We start from the raw sequence: 8,473 nt of genomic DNA, 5'->3' as shown, positions 1-8,473 counted from the left end.
TGGTGGGAGGAGTCATTTGGTGAGTTTTGAGTGAAATCCAAACGCTAGAAGTATGGAATACACCAACCACTCCAATTAGGAACGAACTGCCGTTGAACTTGAATTGTCCAATTTCCAACACCTATTGATTTCGGATCGAGCCCAAAACTTGGGCAACATCATAATATGGTGGGAGGAGTCATTTGGTGAGTTTTTAGTGATCTTGTTAATTATCTTACTTGTGGTGTTCTTAGAAATGATCTAACTTCTCAGGACAAGAAGAAGTTCTTTTCCATGGTGAAACATTATGTCTGGGATGAACCTTTCTTATTCAAGCATTGCCCGGATCAACTCATCAGAAGATGTGTTCCAGAAGAAGAGCAAGAAAGCATACTTAGGCATAGCCACGAATTGGCTTGTGGAGGTCACTTTGGAGCTAAGAAAACAGCACTTAAAATTCTGCAATCTGGTTTCTTTTGGCCCACTCTATTCAAAGATGCGTTTAATTTTTGTGTTAAGTGTGATAGGTGCCAAAGGATGGGGAACATAAGTCGCAGGAATGAAATGCCATTGAATAACATACTTGTTGTGGAGCTCTTCGATGTGTGGGGTATTGATTTCATGGGACCATTCCCATCTTCCTTTGGTTATACTTACATACTTGTTGCTGTTGATTATGTGTCTAAATGGGTGGAAGCCATAGCCACCAAAACCAATGATTATAAGGTGGTGCTGAAGTTCTTGAAGGATAATATTTTCACAAGGTTTGGTACTCCAAGGGCTGTCATTAGTGATGGAGGCAGCCACTTCTGTAACAAGCCATTCGAAGCACTCATGAAAAAGTACAACATCACCCATCGAGTCTCTACACCATATCATCCGCAAACTTCTGGTCAAGTGGAAATAAGCAATAGAGAAATTAAGCACATCCTGGAGAAGGTGGTGAACAATACAAGGAAAGATTGGGCAGCCAAGCTCAATGATTCATTATGGGCTTATAGGACTGCATATAAGACTCCCATTGGAATGAGCCCTTATCGTCTTGTGTTTGGGAAAGCTTGTCACCTGCCAATGGAGCTTGAACACAATGCTTTTTGGGCCATCAAGAAGTTAAATTTTGATCTAGACAAGGCAGGCCATGCAAGAAAGTTTCAGCTCAATGAATTGGAAGAAATTAGACATGAGTCTTATGAGAATGCAAAGCTTTACAAAGAACGAACCAAGAGTTACCATGACAGAAACATTCAACGGAAAGAGTTCTCCAAAGGTATGTCAGTTCTTTTGTTTAACTCACGTTTGCGTCTCTTTCCAGGAAAATTGAAGTCTAGATGGCAAGGCCCATTCACCGTGGTCAATGTTTCTCCCTATGGAGCTGTGGAGATTCAAAACCCTAAAGATGGCTCGACTTTCAAAGTAAATGGACAACGTTTAAAGCCATTCTATGAGGGAGTTTCAGCTGGCATCCAAACTGGCCATGTGGTAGATCAACTTCCCTTCGTACCATCAACTTAGCTGATTGCACAATGTCTTGCCAAGACAGTAACTAAGGCGCTTCTTGGGAGGCAACCCATGTGTTCAAGAAGAAGGTGCTTGGTAGCAATCGACCTAATCGCATCAAGGGGGAGCATTTCTATCCTTTCTCTTTACTTGTTTTGTTTTTATTTTAGTCATTTTAAGTTTCTGTTCCTTTTTATAAATAAATAAATATAAAAATAAAATAAAAAAATTTCATATAAGCTAACTTTTGGTAACCCCAGTGAGCACCTCCGTCAATACAGTGTCTAGGAGTTCTTTAGGCGACACCTTCGGTGTCTAAGAAGTTTGGGTTTTAAGCGGGACCATTGTGACCCCTCCAACCTTCCCGGATCCCCTGGCTGTGTTTTCTGAGGCCCTTAACTGGTCATCCATGAGTTGCTTATTTATTCATTTTATTTTTTATTTTTTATTTTTCCTAAACCTTCTTCTAAACTTTTCCCTTTATCATTTGTTTGTTCTCAATCATCTTTTGTATGCTTTCACATTGAGGACAATGTTTAATTCAGGTCTGGGGGGAAGGTTTTCAATTTCAATTTTCTTATCCATTTGTGTTTTCAATTTTCGTTCTCTTGTCACTATTTATTTTATTTTTATTTTATTTTTATTTTTTTTAAAGAATGTCATACAATCAATGCTATGGAGCTGCTATTTGAGGTTTTCATATCAGAATTTTGCACTTCACAAAGCTTTTGCTCTTAGAATTCTGGTGGCTAAAGTACCATGCTCAAATTCTTGAAGGAAAATAGTGGAGACTACCCTAGTGAGCTATATCGAGCCTAATTGCTTTCTTGAGAGGGTTTAAAGTGTTCTATTTCTCATCCATACTTATTTTCTTCAATTCACTCTAATTGATCTCATCATTTCATTTTGATTGAATACTAAGGATGATTCTCTTTTACAGATATCATGTGCTTGCTCTCATTCATGAATGAACTCATTGAAGTGATGCTAGGCTATGTGTGTATAACTATTCTATGTGCTTTCTTTTCACCCTACCCATATGTGTGTTCCATTAGCCCTCTTGAAGCCAAACACTTAAAGCCTTTTTCTTCTATCACCCTCATCATTTCCCTACCTTTGTATCTCAATCTGAGATACTTGACCTATTGTAGCCATACCCTAGTAACTTAGAAATATACCAAGGTTTGCCAACATAAAGTTTGAAGCAAGGAAGTTGCAGCCATGTACCTAAATAAAAATTTTGTGTGAATCTGTGCAATAAAGTAAAGAAGATGCAGATCAAATCAGCAAAGATGAAAGTGTTTCAATTTGATCTAAGTGTGAAAAATAAAGTCTATGCCAGGTGATACCATGAAGTTTGCTGCCATGCCAATCTAAATCAATGATGCCTTGCAGATTAATGAAGCATGCAACCTTGGTATGTTCTTAAGTTATTTGTTTTTCCTTCCAATTCTTCCATTTCCCCTAAACCTTAGGCTTTCATTACAACATTGTGAAAGACCTAGCTGATCTTTGAGGATGTATTCATGGGTGCTGGTAAGTTTGTGTGTATCTCTATTCTTAGTATTTAATTCCTTTCATGAGATCTAACCAAATTTGTGCTTCTATTTCATACACTCACTTATGCTTTCTTGAGAGAATTAAAACATAGGTTCTGAGTGATTGAGTGTTATCTGTGAGAATTAGAGTCGAACCATGTTCTCTATTCAAGGTTTGAGTGTGCTTGCTTTGAAACTGTGTGCCTTTGAGCTATAGCTTCCACTTGTACACACTGATTGATGACCTATCTTGGCAACTCTATGGTGTTGGAGGTATGACTAAAACTTTCTTTCATTTTCATTAGTTGATTTCAAAGTTGTTTTTCTAACCATTTTGTTTTGTAGAGTTAGAAAAACGTTTGTGGGTATCGTATCTGTTAAACCCTCAGGAGACACAACTCCTCCTACTAGGGATGCCTAGAGGTTTAAAGGCTTATTGCATACGCTCAATGCAATCGAGTTACCTACGAAAGTGGTCTAGTTAACTTCTTGTTTTGTTTTTACCTTTGTTTTTCTTTTGTTTTGCTCGAGGACTAGCAAAATCTAGGTTTGGGGGTGTGTTAAGCTCATAATTTCATACATATACATGCCCAATTTACTTACTTCTTTTGCTTAGTTTCCTATAATTCTGAGTTATTTGCCTCTATTTGTGTGTTTTGTAGGCCAATAGAGCAAGAGAGCATAATTCATGCAATTCAAGCATGTTAAGGCCTAATTTGGATGAATGGAAGAAGAGTTTAAAGACAAACTCATTTTTCCTACAGTCCAGTTTCGTGGGTCACATTGCAAGATCTGTTTCAGCAATCTACACAGCTCGGATGAGGCCGCATTCTTCATGAGAGTTGTTCCAATGGGTGTGTACTATAACATATCCAAATTTCAGCCCCATTGAATAACTCTGGAGGCCGTAACCTAGCAAACACTGAACCATGCTCAGGATGGATTTTTGTCAGCGAGCAAAACGAGTTAGCAATTTGTTTCGGCCTTAACTTCCTCCTCCGAGCTTGGATTGGGCCAATACTTGTGTGGTTGGATCATACACATTCTGAACTTCACAATGGACATCTTAAAGTCATCATTTGCTTAAGAGAAGCCCAAGTTGTAAGCCCTTGAAGTTGCTGGTCATGCTGACATGAGGATGAGCTGGTTGGAAGCTTGGTCATGGTGAGCTAGGCATGAGCTATTGTAGCTAGTTGGAAGCTTGGTCATTGTGACATGAAGATGAGCTAGGGCTGCTGGTGGGATTTATTGGTGAAGTGCATCAACCAATTCAGATTTTATAATGCAAGTGTTGTATGCATTAGTGAAGTGCATCAACCAATTCATCTTTTATAATGCAAGTGTTGTATGCATTAGCCATATTGAATTCAGATTTATCACTCCCCTCTCCCTATAAATACCACATCCATTCCACATTCAAGACACAACAAATCCTGGGATTCACAACCCCACAATTCACTCCAACCATCCTCAAACACTCTCACAATCCCAAACACTCCAACAATCACCAAAACAACTCCAGCTTTCTTCTCTTCCATTTCCCTACGAATTTCATCTTCCTTAGCCATCACCACTCACTCAAACTCATCCCAAATCACCTCCATATCCTTCATACATCTTTCTAGAAGTGGGGAAGCTCTTGGAGAAGCATTAGAAGTGGAGAAGCACTTGGAGAAGCCTTGGACACCACAAGAACTTCAGAAAAAGGGTTCTTCTACTCTTATTGCATTCATTATGTTTTCTCATTTCTGTTCAAGTCTCTTTTCCATTATGAGTAGCTAAATCCATAACTAGGGCTTCGATGTAACCTAACATGAATATTCTGGGTTTATAAGTTTGGAGTTTCAAGTTTGATTCATAATTCATGTTCTTATTCATTATGCTTATAAGTTAACATGCTTGTTTGAATGATTGATCACCATTAGAACTTGTTTGTTAACTATCTTGGTTTGAATTAAGAGTATACACCATGCTTTAATTCGAATTGAACTATGAATAGGAAGAGTATGTATGGACATTCGACAACAGGGATTAGATACATACTTGGTTGTTTAAAATGTTCTTCTATGCTTAATGGGTTCCTAATGCTTAATTTTAGGTTAGACAACAAATGATCAAATTAGGGAATTAGGAACACAAGGTTAGGACCAAACACCATGGCCTAATCATACTTTAGCTAGAATCAATCTTTGAATCTGAATTAGACTTGTTACTTGAATCTTTATAACCCAGAATTGAATTGTTATGGTGATTCGAATGCCCTAGTCTCAAAATCTGTTTTCCAACTCTTAAAACCACTCTTTGTTACATTTGCTTACTTGTTTTTGTTTGCAATTTCATTTTGCTTCTTTTGTTCAACAATCACAACCACTCTTGTTTTAAATTCTGTTTTAGACATAACCTCCTACTTTCTTGAATTTGGTAATCTAAGTACATAACTAGTTTTAACTTCTCAGTCTTCGTGGGTACGACCTCGTACTTGTCTTGCTATACTACTAATTGCCCCGTACAATTGCGAGTTAACATAATATTAACAACAAATTTTGGCGCCGTTGCCGGGGACTGAACGAAAGTTCTTCCCTGGTTATGTGCCCAAGGTTACCCTATTCTTTTTAGTGTTTCTAATTAATCTAATTTTCTGTTTCAGGTAGTTTATGTCTAAAAAGCCATTACTTGAACAAGTGAGGTCTTCGTTCCAACGTTCTAGATCTTTGAACGCAGGACCATCATTGCAACCCAGACGAGTGACCTCTGAAATTCAGAATCGTCTAGAAAGGGAGTTGTCAACTGCAAAAGAGCAAGCTCTTGCTACATTTACAAGTCTTGCTCTCCACACTGAACTTCCTGGTTCTTCACTTTCAAATTCGGAAGCAAGTTCAGACCAAGAAGAAGAAGAAATGATGGCTGCCATTGAGTTCATGGGAGAACTTGATATCCCAACAATTCCAGCATCTCCTTCAAGCATTTTGCTGCCCACTGTAGCTCGAAATTATGAGCTTAAATCTTCTCATCTTAATATGCTGCCTTCCTTTTATGGTTTACCTAATGAAGATCCATTGACTCATATAAAGGATATTTTTAATGTTGTGAGTTCTTTTCCCTTGACAGGTGTGACAGAAGATCAACTTCGAATGAGAGTGTTTCCATACACTTTAAAGGATAAGGCGAAGTATTTGTTGAATTCTTTGAAGCCTGGTTCACTCACTACATGGTCTGCCATTCAAAAGAAGTTCCTGGAAAAATACTTCTCCACGCAAAAGACCGACATGCTTAGGGACAAGATCTTGTTATTTGCACAGCAAGATGATGAATCGTTTTGTGAAGCATGGGAGAAATTCAATGGGTTGCTCAACCAATGTCCTCATCATGGGATTCCATTGAAGCTTCAAATGCGTATGTTTTATAAAGGACTAACCCCTTCTAGTCATAATATAGTCACCAATTTTGCAGGTGGTTCTTTTAAAACCAAAACTCCAGAAGAAACGTACGAACTCTTTGAGGAGATAGCAATGGAGACCCAACATACGGATACAAGAGGTAAACGTGTTATTAGTGGTTCTAATGATGCTTCTAGTATGCAGATTTCAAAACTGGAACAAAAGCTAGATGCTCTTCTTGCATTAAACTCAAGAAGCCCTCCGAAGGAAGTGTGTAGCATTTGTGAATCTCATGACCATGCTACCACAGCTTGTCCACTTGGGGCTGGATATCCAGAATTTGTGCAAGAACAAGCTAAGTTGGTAAATTCCTACAACCAAGGTCCAAGAAATGATCCATACTCTCAAAGTTATAATCTAGGTTGGAGGAATCATCCAAACTTTTCATGGAGAAATACCCAGAATCAAGCAAATCCCCCTTCATTCCAAAGGCCACAACAATCATCATCATCATTGGAAGATATAGTGAAGCAGATGGCAATCAACCAATCCAATTTTCAGCAAACTACACAAGCTGCCATCTCCAAATTGGAAGTCCAATTAGGCCAAATAGCTGCTGAAATAACTCAAAGAGTGCCTGGGAAATGGCCAAGCCAAACTGAGATCAATCCAAAGAACCCAGAAGCCAAGGCCATTCATGTGCTCAGATCAGGTAAGATCATTAATAATAAAGATAATTCTAATCTTTCAAATGATGTTGTGATTGTAGAAGATAAAGACGAGGAGACCATGGCCACGGAAGGAGAACAACTCAAAACTTCTCAATCTGCTCCTAAGGCCAAATCAGATTCTCAGAAATCCGATCAATTCCAATTGCATAAAAGGGATGACAAATTTGTGCCACCACATCTTCAAGAAGATAGATACGTGCCACCCGCTCCATATGTTCCACAGATTCCATTTCCAGGCCGTCTTAAGAAAGCAAAGCAAGATAAGGCTTTTAAAGAGATTTATGATATTTTGAGTAAAGTTAATATCAATTTGCCTTTGCTTGATCTTATTGAACAGATTCCTGCATATGGAAAATTCATCAAGGACTTGAAAACTCACAAGCTCAATTTCGCTCCAAATGAAGGAGTAAAGCTCGACCAGAATGTAAGTGCTGTGTTGCAAAGGAAGCTTCCACCAAAACTAGATGATCCTGGCAGCTTTGACATTCCCATTAACATTGGAGGCAAGAAGGTTGGAAGAGCCATGTTGGACTTGGGAGCAAGCATCAATGTTTTGCCATATTCAGTTTATCAAGAGCTTGGCTTAGAAGGGATGAAGAAGACTTCAATGCGACTTGAACTAGCTGATCATTCTATAAAATATCCAAAAGGTATTGTAGAAGATATTCTAGTTCAAGTTAATACACTAATTCTCCCTGCTGATTTTGTAGTGATGGACATGGAAGACAATCCAAATGGAGATCGTGTTGATCCCATTCTCCTAGGCAGGCCATTCATGGCCACTGCAGACACAATCATCAAAGTGAAAGATAGCACCCTCTCCATGACTGTTTTGGGTGAAACTGTTGAATTTAAAATGCTTAATGCTCTATCTCAACCTTCTATCTCTCTTGATTCTTGCTTTTCAATTGATGTTGTGGATCATGAGGTTTCTTCCATAATTTTGCAGAGAAAGTCTAATGATGCTCTAGAAGCTGTCTTAACACAAGAAGAGGAAGATCTTTGTGAACCGGAGTTCCAAGAAGTGGTGGCTGCCTTAGAAGTGTTTCCGCCATACCCACCATCCTTTAGGCCACCAATCGAGCCTCTTGGACCATCATCCACGAAATTGGAGCCATCCATTGTCATCCCACCAAAGCTAGAACTTAAACCTCTTCCCAATAATCTTAAATATACATATTTGGGTGCTAACGAAACTCTCCCTGTTATAATTGCTGCAGGTCTCTCCTCACATGAAGAAGAGAGCTTAATTAAAGTTCTAAAAGAGCATAAAACAGCCATTGGGTGGACCATAGCAGACATCAAAGGAATTAGTCCAAGCATGTGCATGCACCGGATTTTAATGGAAGAA

General features: G+C 38.7%; 1 non-coding gene across 1 annotated transcript; it reads right to left on the bottom strand.

Annotated features, from left to right (window-relative positions):
* Nucleotides 1-6,280: 6,280 nt before the first annotated feature.
* LOC148297638 (small nucleolar RNA R71) lies at nucleotides 6,281-6,387 on the bottom strand. The gene has a single exon (XR_015833230.1). It is a non-coding gene; the product is annotated as a small nucleolar RNA R71 (small nucleolar RNA).
* Between the last annotated feature and the right edge of the window lie 2,086 nt (nucleotides 6,388-8,473).

Source organism: Prunus avium, chromosome 1 (genome assembly GCF_965620075.1).
Source record: "Prunus avium chromosome 1, drPruAviu1.hap1.1, whole genome shotgun sequence".
NCBI lineage: Eukaryota > Viridiplantae > Streptophyta > Magnoliopsida > Rosales > Rosaceae > Prunus > Prunus avium.
This window is presented reverse-complemented; position numbering and strand designations above follow the sequence as displayed.